Below are 12,356 nucleotides of genomic sequence, written 5' to 3'. Positions count from 1 at the left end.
AAAGTAAAAGTGAGTGGCTTTTATTTGTTTTATTTGGTACAATCCATGCCAGTCCAACAAGTTCAATCTTCCAAAAGAAATAAAGGCAAAGTGATCACCAGAAACAAGAACAAAGCCATAGCTCCACTTGATTTATCTGAATAATCACTAGCGGCTGCTCCACTTCAGGGCCTATAGATAAAAATAACACCAAGTTTCTATCTTTTAGGGACTGGCTTTTTCCTGAGAAAATAAATCCTTAACAAATTCCAAGAAAGCCAGCAGGCAGAATAGAGAATTGAAGTATTTCATAACACTGTTCTCCACCAAGCACATGTCAGGACTTGTCCCCAACCACCTCATAGTCTATCTTACCAATACTCAGGCAAATATTCACAAATCAATACTTTTCATGCAAATACACAGTTTTGTGAGATAAGACTGTTTTCCTCTTCCACCCCACTCCTTCAGAAAGGAAAAAGAGGACAGAGGTGGCAGTAATGTTTTTGTCCATGCAACACTCTAGATGCTCACTCAGACTTTGGGATGTCCCCAGCACCATAAACCTGAGAGCTCATCACATGCTCTCAGATGGTAATAAATAGGAACAGCAGCCCACATCACCCCCTTATTACAAATGAGAAATCTAAAACCAAGGTTAGAGACCCACCTGTCAAAGATTATATAGTTGGCCTTAAGCCCATCTTCTCACTTCAGTGTTTTAAAGAAACGAGAAAAATAAGGACTTGAGGAATGGGTGTGAATGAGGGTACAGTCAGAGCAGTACAGTAAGATCTGGACTTGAGTAAATGGTCTGGTCTTCTCCACCTTCCATGCAGCTATTGCAAGGGAAGCAGTCAACCTTTCTGAGCCTCAAATTCCTGCAGAAGAGTAGAGCTACCTAACGAGTCACCAAGGATAAAATGAGACAGTGCTTGGAAAAACAGTGGCTCAGAGACATGGACACTGGATAAATTGCAGTGATGACCACTGTTACTATCAGTATCATCCAGCTACACTTTAGGCAATCCCAGATGGTGGGCAGAGAATGGGTAAGTGACTACAGAGTTAGCCACAGTGTTCCTCTCAGGCTAGGGACCACAAGTAGTAAATATCGAGGCAAAGACTTTCTAGACCTCAGGCACAGATATTGATTAATAAACTGCTGCTGTAAGAAATTTTTGTCTAAGCAGTCTTCTTTGGGAAGCAACAAAATAAGCAGAATTACTTTCAAATACAATATAGTAATGATAATCTACAACATGAAAAAATCTTTAAATAATCAAATCATCCCCAATTTATATATGCTAAGTCTCCCAGAGGCCTCCAGCTGATACCATGCAAATTATCTAATTTGCCAAATGTTAGGTAGAGCACTTATAGTTTAGGTGTCTTACTAGGTTAAATTATACACACACACTCTCAGTAAATGCTGCTAAAATGAAGTAGGAAATTAATCTATCAGTGATGCCTAATACTACTCTAACAGTATCCAGAAAGTCAGTCTAGCCTGCAGCCTATCTAAGCTATGAGTATGCTGGCTAGTAAGGAAGGAAGGTACACAGGCAACTGGGGTCAGGAAGAGTCATAGGCCTTTCTTTCACCAAAGAACTTCACGCCTGTGTCAAGGATGCATTGTCTTCTATGAAGAATTTCCTTTGGGGAGAGACCTCGGCATTCACTTATTCCCCTTAACTGCCATAGCTGTGCCTGACGGCTCCCAACTAGATATGTTTCTGTTTCACCCACTGCTATGGTCTTAGGGAGTCTCCCAAAATTCATGTGTTGGAAACTTGACCCATAATTCAAGTGTCAGGACACGGGGCATTTTGGGAAGTGTTTAGGTCATAAAGGCTCTGCCCTTGTGAATAGATCAGCACCACAGTAAAAGAGAACGCCATAGTAAGAGGCAGTTTGGCCACTTTCCATACTTTATATCCTTCTACCTACAGCCATGTGAGAATACAGTATGTTCCTCCCATGGAAGGTGCCATCTGGAAGGAAGAGAGTAGTTCTTAGCAAATGCCAGTGCCTTGAGCTTGGACTTCCAGCCTCGGAGAGTGTGAGAGATAAAGTGCTGTTCTTTGTAAAACATACTATAACAGCAGCACAACAGACTAAGCCTCCTACACATACATAGTCAAATATTAATCTTCTGCTAAGGTAGGACAGTCAACGCCTTCAGGAGCAGAGAAGGTCCAGGGACATGATCAATTCACAGGACGATTTTTAATCATCTCCCTCTTTCATGGCTGTCACACACTCGCATCCAGAGGTGCTGACTTCTGCAGGTCACAGAAACATGGACTGCTTCCAAGCTTTTCTTTTCCCACTCCACCCATGGGACATCATGATCATTTCAGCAAGGTTCACAGAGTGAGTTGCTACTGTTCAATCCTCAGCATGGCCCATCCATTATAAAATTTCCACTGACCTTTCTCCTAATGGAATTGAGCATCTGCTATAAATTGTTGCCCAGATCTGTTATTTAATCAGGGATTACAAAATGGTGACTTTCAAATTCTCTAATTTCTTTGCATTTATAACAGAATTTGTATTTAAGGAAGGATTTTCTCCTCATCAACCATTTGGTTATCCTAAAACATGATGATATTGACAGGAGGATTAATAAATGGTTGCATTTTGGCTTCACTCACTGAGTAGAAAATGGTGCCTGATTAGCTTCAAAGATGACCCAGGAGCTGTACATTATTCAGTACCATTATGAAGTGGAACATTTTCATGTACTTGATTGGTGTCACATTCTTTTTGATGTTCAGACTGTCCCATCTTTGTCCAGAGGGAGTCCCTTCAGGTTAGTTCCTGTGTCCTTTGAACATTACTCTTTGATAGCTTTCTTTCTTTCCAGCCCCAAACCTGAATTAAACCACTTCTTCTAAGAGCTCTGATTCCTTTAAGTGGGAAAAAATGGTCAGAGACCAGAACCTGGAGGCCAAGGACACTCACAGCAAGTGGATGCTCTCTGTCTCTCCCGGCATTTACAGAGAGAAATGACAATTTACAAAATGTGTAAAGTGCTGAGACTGTGCGTGATTTTTACTTTATATTTTTTTTAAGTGTAATGACTAAAGATAAAGGGTTTGGTACTACAAGCTCCTTAACAGGGAGCATATCTTGTCATTACTCACAATTCAATTTTCTAAGCACTTTTATGTGCCAAATATAACATATTGTTAGGACTATAAAAGTTTTAAGGCAAAGGATCCTTGTACATAACAGAGCCTTAATATTCTCTCATTCAAGATATGTAATACCCTCCTACAAAATTCCTGCCAAAGGAGGGTAAAAACATTATTAGCCCCCTTGAAAGACAATAAAAACTAACAAGGAAAATCTTATAAATTTAATTATAGATTGGTATTAAGTACTATCAAAAATAATTAGTAAATTTTAAGCATAATATTAACATGATTATATATTCAAATTCTGGAGGCCAGGGATACAGCTCACACCCCTCTAGCAAAAGCAAGGTTGTGAGTTCAATCCCCAGAACCAAAAAAAAAACCTTTTTTTTTTTTTTTAAAAAATGCATACTAAAGTACAAAGATGTGAAATGACATGAGGTCTCTGGAATTTTATTTAATCCGACAAATAAAAAAGCAAAACATGAAGTAAACTGTATGCAAAGTTTAAAGATCACCGAACCTCAGAAGCAGGAACACAAGGAGCTGCTTTACTATTCTTTGTATCTTTATGTCTGAAACTACTCCCTAGCAATATCATTTACTGAGTGTGGAGAAGTGATTTTCTCAAACCACAAACAGAAACAAAGTTGACTGAGTCCTCCAGTATCAACAGATGAGACCTGACCACTGCTATTCAATGTCACCATAAAGTCAGTGAAAGAGCACAAGGTCCAGGGCCAGCAATGCAGCCCAGCAGCACAGTGCTTGCCTGGCAAGCATGAACTCATGTTTGATTCCTGGTACCCCCCCCCCCAAAAATAAAATAAAATAGAAGAGCACAAAACCCTGGTGGTTACCAATATTTGTTCCTAGGCTAAACTGAGGTGAAGCTTCTGATAAATCTTTATATTCTCAAAGCATATGATTTGGTCAATGGAAGGTGATGACTCCTTAACTAACTTCATTAAAATTCAATATATCTCAATTCATTTTGATCAGGATATCTAACAATCATTTCAGCCAAATTAAAGCATTGAATGCCCTCAAGAGTTATACTTTTTATTCTAGAAGTTAAATAATGCATGTAGACCAAAAAAAAATTCTAATAAAAACTAGTTGTCGCCTATTTTGTTCTTTATAGAAGCAGAAAATGTAATCACCAATTTTTTTATTGCAAACAATTCACATGCCATTTAACATTCAAGAGTTGACACTAGCATGAAAACCAGCATATCATGATTTCACAATTCATTCTTGTTTCTTCTAAGTAATAATCTACAACAACCACATTTGCATTAAGTCAGTTATGGTGTTCTAAACAGGTAAAGAACAGAAAGAGAAAAAAAAGGTGTTTTTCCCAAATCTGAGAGAAAAAACCAGGACAAAAGAAGAGGAAGAATACAGAGGGCAAAATACAGATGTGGTTTGAGACAATCTGAAATTATACTTACAGAATTAATTTTAGTACTTCCATTTACTAAAACTACAATTAATATTTGAATTGTTTTAATGAGTATTATCTATCTTTCAACATGATATTGGTGAGAAAAAGTAATACTGTCAATGGAAATGTTGATTAAAGAAAACAGATTTTTAGGAAAAAGCAAAGAGGTTCCTAAAGAAAATAAAACTATATTTATTCTCCAGCCCCAGAATCCTTTTTCTGGGTATATATCCAAGGGGTCAAAACCACTCCCTCTTAAAGACATCTAGGTTCCACATTCATTTCAGCATGATTAACAATATTCAAGATACAGAAATAATTTAAAGGTCCACTGATGAAACAAATGGATAAAGAAAATGTGAGAGGCAAGTTCGAAACCAGCCTGGGCCACAAAGTGAGCTCAAGCCCAGCCTGAACTGCACAGCAAGACCCTGTCTCAAAGAGACCAAAAAATATAAGAAAGAAAGAAAGAAAGAAAGAAAGACAGACAGACAGACAAAGCAAGACAAGACAAGACAAAAGAAACATTGTAGTTTAAAATTATATTTTTGCAGAGGCTGTAATATAGCATCATGAGGAAGACAAGCCGGAAGGAAGTGGATCCCCTGGACGCAGGAAGAACCTGAAGTGTGAACTGAAGCCCACAGAGAGAGCAAAAAGAAAAACTTCAAGAAGAAGGTGGCACCTTTGCCCTGAGTCATACTCACTGTGTGAGAGAAGCTACTCCGTCACAGTGACTATGGCAGCTCGTGATCCTGGAGGTCTCTGCAGAAAGATGTGGCAGTGGAGGAAGCAGCAAATGTGGAGGACTGCACTGGCTGGTGCTGTTGGCCCTGATAATCCATGATTGAAATTAATTAAGGGTCACAAAAAAATATCGTGGCACAGTGCCAAAGAACCAGGTACTAGGCTAAACGAGTAACAACTTCTCATCTCCAACAAACTGAAGTGTTAAGATTTACCAACAGACTCAAAACCCAAAAACCAGCTATAACTGAAAGATATCTCAGAGAAGTAATCATCAACCTAAATACCACTAATAAAGCAACTAACCACTGGCAATCTACAAACATCACCCCCAAAATTAAACTTAAACAAAAAAGAAAAAGAAATGACAAGACACTGAAACAAGATGCACCCCAGACATCCTGTTCACCAACAGCAAACCCAGGGGCAATGAGATGGGACGACCCAAAAGTCCCCCACCAGGCCTCTCTGAAGTAAAAACAACAAAGCAAAAAGAGGCTCTGAGAAAAATGAAATCAGAAATGATCTCTCAAATAACTACACAGATTACCAAAATATATACCAGGCTTAGTGATGTTATAGCAGACACAGAAAAAAAAAAATAAGGAAATTATGGAAGCACAACACAGCAAACAAATGGAATTCATAAAGCAGATTCAAGCACATATCCAGGAGAATAAAAACTCCACTGAAAGTATTTGAAGCAGATTAGGCCAATGTGAGGACAGGATCTCAGATGCTAAAGACACATTTGCAGTTAGTAACCAGGAAAAAAAAATATTTCTCAAAACTAGCAAGGGACCATGAGAAATCAATCCAGCAGCTCCTAGATGAGACAAAAAAGAATAATTTAAGATTAACTGGAATCAATGAACAAGCAGGAGATACCACAAATGACATTACAAAAATGTTCACATATATCATGACAGACAACTTTCCTGTTAGAGAAAAAGAATTTGACATACAAATAAGTGAGGCATAAAGAACTCCAATTAATAATGATCAAAGAATCTACATCCAGGCATATCATAGTCAAGATTCCAGGAATTTATCACAAGAATAGAATTATAAAAGCTGCTAGGGCAAGAAACAAATCATCTATAAAGGAATTCCCAACAGAATCACAACTGACTTCTCAGCACAAACTCTCAAGTAAAGAACTTGGAGTGAAGTACTTTCAACCCAGATTGATATATCCTGCAAAACTATCTTTTAAAATTCATGGAGAAATAAGATACTTTCATGACAACAGCTGAGGAAATTTATGATCATCAAAGCAGTACTCCAAAATGGCCTGAAGGACATTTAGAAAGAGATAATAAGGACTACAGCTCCATAAACTCCAACAAAAAGAATCCACCAGGGAAGGCAAATAATTAGAGCAAAGGGAAAAAAACAAGGGAGCCAACAACAGGAAAATAACATGATAAGGATAAGTCAATACGTATCAGTTATAACCATTAATGTTAATGGTTTCAATTCACCAGTTAAAAGACACAGACTGGCAAAGTGGATCAAGAAGCAAGACCAACAATATGCTACATACAAGAAACACATTTAATTCAGAAATAAATTCACAGACAATGTCAAAGGATGGAAAACAATATTCAATGCAACAGGAATCCAAAAAAAAAGCAGGGGTAGCTATTCTATTTGCAGACAAAGTGAATTTCAAGCCAAGATAGATTAAGAAGGATAAAGAAGATCACTACATGCTCATAAAGGGAACAACCCAGAGGAAGAGATAACAATCATAAATATATATGCAACAAATACCAGTGTACCCGCTATATAAAAGAATTACTAATGGAAATGAAAAATTAAACAAGCCCTAATAAAATTGTATTGGGAGACCTCAATACCACACTGTCACAAAAAGACAGGTCAACTAGACAAAAAAATCAATAAAGAAATAGTAGAACTAAATCAAAGTTTTGTGCAAATGGACACAGATGTCTATAGAGTGTTGCACCCCACAACATCAGAATACATATTCTTATCAGATGCACATGGGACATTCTCCAGAATAGACCAAATACTGGTTCATAGGACATGCTTAAGTAAATGCAAAGGAACTGAAATTATCTATCCCATGCATACTATCAGATCAGAGTGAAATTGAAATGAAATTTCAATTTGAAATTGAATTTCAATTTCAAAATGAAAATCCATGCCAAAGGAAAACACAAGAACTTTATAAACACATGGAAATTAAATAGTGCCCTACTGAACAACCAATGGGTCACAGATAAAATTAAAGAAATTAGACAATTTTTACAGTTGAATGATAATGACAATACAACATACCAGAACTTGTGAGACACAATGAAAGCAGTCTTAAGAGGGAATTTTATAGCAGTAAATACCCATATCAGGAAAACAGAGCATGTATAACACATATAAACAACTTAATGTTGAACCTCAAACTTCTAGAAAAAGAAGAGCAAGCTAAACCAACAGTTTGTAAGAGGGAGGAAATTATAAAGATCAGAGCATAAATTAACACATTGGAAACTAAAATACAAACAATCAATGAATCTTAGAGTTGGTTCTTTGAAAGATTAAACTGACAAACCCTTAGCCAACCTTATCAAAAAAGGAAATAAAAGATTCAAATCCATTCAATTAGAAATAAAAAGGGTGAAATCATGATACACCCTACAGAAATCCAGAAAATCGTCTCTACCTACTTGGAAACCTTGCATTCTAGTAAGATGGAAAATATAGAAGAAATGCACAGATTCCTAGATACATATGAATTACCAAAACTGAATCAAGAAGATATAAAAACCCTAAATAACCCAACATCAATAAATAAAATAGAAGATATAATTAAAAACCTGTCAACAAAGATAAGCGCAGGCCCTGATGGATTCACTGCTGAATTCTACAGGAAATTTACTGAAGATCTAACACCACTACTTTGCAAACTCTTTAATAAAATTTAAAGGGAAGAAATACTCCCAAGTTCATTCCTGAAAGCAAGAATTACTCTGATTTCAAAACCAGAAAAGGACCCAACTAAGACAGAGAATTACAGGCCAATTTCCCTAATGAACACTGATGCAAAAATCCTTAATAAGATACTGGCAAACAGACTACAGCAAATCATCAAACAGGTTGTACATCATGATCAAGTGGGATTCATCCAAGGGATGCAAGGATGGTTCAACATACGTAAATCCTTAAGTATAATACACCATATTAACAGAGTCAAGGACAAAAATCAGATGATTATCTCAATAAATGCAGAAAAAGATTTTTAACAAAGTCCAGCTCCCATTTATGATTTTTAAAAAACCTACAGAAAATTGGAATAGATGGTCTTTATTTCAATCTGATAAAGCTCATCTATAACAAAGCAACAGCCAACATCATACTAAATGGACAAAAACTGAAAACTTTCACTCTGAAATCAGGAACAAGACAAAGATGTTCACTATCTCCACTCTTATTCAACATAGTCCTGGAAACTTTAGCTGGGGCAATTAGACAAGAGAAAGAAATAAAAGGGATAAAGATAGAAAAGGAAGAAGTTAAACTATTGTTATTTGCAGATGGCACGATACTCTGCTTAGAAGACCCCAAAATCTCCACCAAAAAAGACTTCAAGATTTAATAAGAAAATTCAGTAATATAGCTGGTTACAAAGTCAACACTCAAAAATCAATAGCCTTCCTGTACACGAATAACAAACTCTCTGAGACAGAAATCAGGTTAAATGATATCTTTCACAATAGCATCCAATAAAATGAAACACCTAGGAATCAATCTAACAAAGGATATAAAAGACCCCTACACTGAAATCTACAGTACTCTGAAAAAAGGAGATTGAAGAGACTATTAGAAAATAGAGAGATATCCCATGCTCTTGAGTAGGAAAAATCAGTATAGTGAAAATGGTCATTTTTCCAAAACTGTTATACAGATTCAATGCAATCTCAATCAAAATTTCAATAGCTTATCTCACAGAATTAGAGAAAACAATCCTAAAATTTATCTGTAACAAAAAGAGATCCAGAATAGCAAAGGTGACCCCAGACAACAAAGACAAGATAGGGGACATCACAGTTCCTGACTTGAAATTATATTATAAACCTACTGTGGTGAAAAAAAAATAGTGTGGCACTGGCAAAAAAATAGACCCAAAGATCAATGAAATAGATTAGAAGATGCAGAAACAACCTCAGACACACTAAACCACCTTACCTTTGACAAAGGTGTCAAACACATTCACTGGAAGAAAGATAACCTCTTTATAAGTAGTGCTGGAAAAACTGGCTCTACACATGCTAAATTAAATCTGGACCCATATCTTTCACCATGTACTAATCTAAAATCAGAATGGATCAAAGATCCAATATTAAAACAGAAACATTAAGTCTGCTGGAAGATAGAGTAGGTAAAATTCTTGACATTGTTGTATTAATATTAAAACAGAATATTATTAAAACAGAAACATTAAATCTGCTGGAAGATAAAGTAGGTAAAATTCTTGAAACACTGGTGTAAGCCAAGACTTTATGAACAAAATCTGATTGCACAGGAACTATCACAAAGAATCAATAACTGGAATCTCACCTTACTGACAAGTGTTTTGCACAGCAAGAGCAACAACCAACGGAAGGAAGAGACAACTCACAACATGGGAGAAAATGTTTACCAGCTGGTCCTCAGACAAAGGATTACTATCAAGAACATATAAAGAACTCAAAACAAATCAGTCATCCCAGATTCAAAGAACCAATTCAAAAATGGACATCTGAGACTAATACGCACTTCTAAGATGAAAAAATACAAACAGCAAATAAAAATGTGAAAAATATTCAACACCACTGGTCATGTGAGAGACACAATATAAAACAACACTGAGATTTCATCTCATTCTAGAAAAAATGGCTAGTATCAAGAAATCAACCAATAATATATACTTCAGGGGCTGTGGAGAAAAAGGAACCCTTTTCCACTGCTGGTGAAAATGCAGACTGGTGCAACCACTATGGAAATCAGTGTGGAGATTCCTCAAAAAAGTAGGATTGGAGGTTCCATTCAACCCAGCTATTCCCTTTCTGGATATCTTTCCAAAAGAATTGATATATGTATACCTATGTTTATAGTGGCACTTTATCATAGCCAGATCTTGGAAACAACCTAAATGCCCATCAACTGAGGAAAGGATAAAAAAAGGTGTGGTATTTTTACACAATGCAGTACTATTCAGCCATAAAGAATGATAACTGGAGACTTTTATAGACAAATAGATGCACCTTGAGAACATACTCATTAGTGAAAAAAGACACATGTGTAAACATCTTATTGTTTCATTAGTGTGACAAGCTGAAAGAAAAACATATGTGTATGCATAATGTCATAGTTTATGTCAGTGGTCCCCAAGCCTCATGCAACTATGGATTCAACCAAATCTAGCATTTGTGATTGGTTCATTGTCTAATGCTCGGATTGGTGGTTTAAGTGTTTCACCCGCCCAGGGGTGGGGCCAGGATATGATGTAAAAGCAGGAAGAAGGTGTGTTTCTCTCTCTTGCCAGTTTGTGCCTGGCTGTATGCAGCAGCCATGAATGGTTGCCCCGCCATGCCACAGCTGCCTCGGAGCCAGCTGAGTATGGACTGAAACCTCCAAGAACTGTAAGAAATAAACCTTTCCTTTCTTCATTTTGGGTTTCAGGTATTTTGTCCCAGCAACAAGAAAAAAGTAACTAAGACACATATGTATATTTAAAGAACTAGTTAAGATTGTTACACTACTGATTTCTCTGAGTTTGCTGAAGAGAAATATTTGTACTGATATTTTCTGGACAATTGAATGCAGACATCATGAGCTCTGGTTGAATGACATAGGGATGTCAATGTGCAATATACATACCACTGTTGTCCCCTGATTGATATGCTTTTAAATTAATGTATTATAGTTTTTTTCTTCTTCTTTTCTTTCTTTTTTATCTTTAAATAAAATAGATTCAAAAAAAGTGATATGTATGTATAGAATTGAGTATTATTCAGCCTTAGAAAACGAGATCTTGCCATTAGTCTCCACATAGATAAAACTAGAAGATATTACACTAAATGAAATAATCCAGAAACATAAGATAAATGTTGCATAAAAAACATTTATATCTGGAATTTTTAAAGGAGCACAATAACAGAGAGCTACTGGAGGCATCAATCTAAAAGTTACAAAGCAGCCAATATGCAGGATGGACAGGTCTCAAACTCTAACATGAATATGAGGGCTAAGTTAGTAAAACTGCATTGTACTAAGGATTTTTGTTAAACAGATACTGCCGCTCTTGTCACAAAAAACAACTATGTAAGATGATAGTGTTGTTAATCTAGTTCACTATAGTAACCATTTTAGTATCTATATTTAGGCCATAATATCATGTTGTAAGCCTCAAAAGTATATTATTTGTTTTTTAAAATAAATAAAGGAATAGAAAGATGTATAGTTTCTCTAAAATTAGAAGTTTTGACACTCCTTTATTAAAAGAATTAGAATAATACATAGATAAAATCATAAATAAGAATGCTGGAGATTTGAACAAACTATCAAACATCTTCTTCTAAATGACATTTACAGAACACTACACATACCAACTGTAGAATACAAATTCTTTTCAAGCACTCGTAGGAAATTCACCAAGTCAGGCCATATGTTCTGCCATGAAACAAATCTCAATAGACTTTGAAAGACTGAAATCACACACAGTATATTTTCTAACCATAACAACTTTAAAACAGAAATCAGTAACAATAACAGATCTACAGAAGCTCTAAACACTTGAAAATGAAGCAACACATACGTCCAAATACAACAAGTTAAATTTTAAAAATATTTCTAATTGAATTATGATAACACACATCAAAATTTGTGAGCTCCACCTGAAGCAGTGCTTAGAGAGAAATGTAAAGCTTTTAAGTGTTTACATTTTAAAACAGAAAGGTCCAAAATCTAATATTTAATATTCTGTAAAGCTAGAAAAAACCATAAAATTATACCCAATGTAGAAAGAAAATAATGAA

The 12,356-nt window shown here is 35.9% G+C and overlaps 1 protein-coding gene across 6 annotated transcripts in view; it reads right to left on the bottom strand.

Annotated features, from left to right (window-relative positions):
- Trappc9 (trafficking protein particle complex subunit 9) overlaps positions 1-12,356 on the bottom strand; it is a 703,342-nt gene that overhangs the window by 548,086 nt on the left and 142,900 nt on the right. The gene's annotated exons all lie outside the window — the stretch shown is intronic.

The sequence above is a fragment of the Cavia porcellus genome, unplaced genomic scaffold (genome assembly GCF_034190915.1).
Source record: "Cavia porcellus strain 051 isolate PalLab524CR breed Dunkin Hartley unplaced genomic scaffold, mCavPor4.1 scaffold_19, whole genome shotgun sequence".
NCBI lineage: Eukaryota > Metazoa > Chordata > Mammalia > Rodentia > Caviidae > Cavia > Cavia porcellus.
The sequence above is the reverse complement of the archived record's forward strand: the minus strand, read 5'-3'. Positions and strand labels throughout refer to the sequence as shown.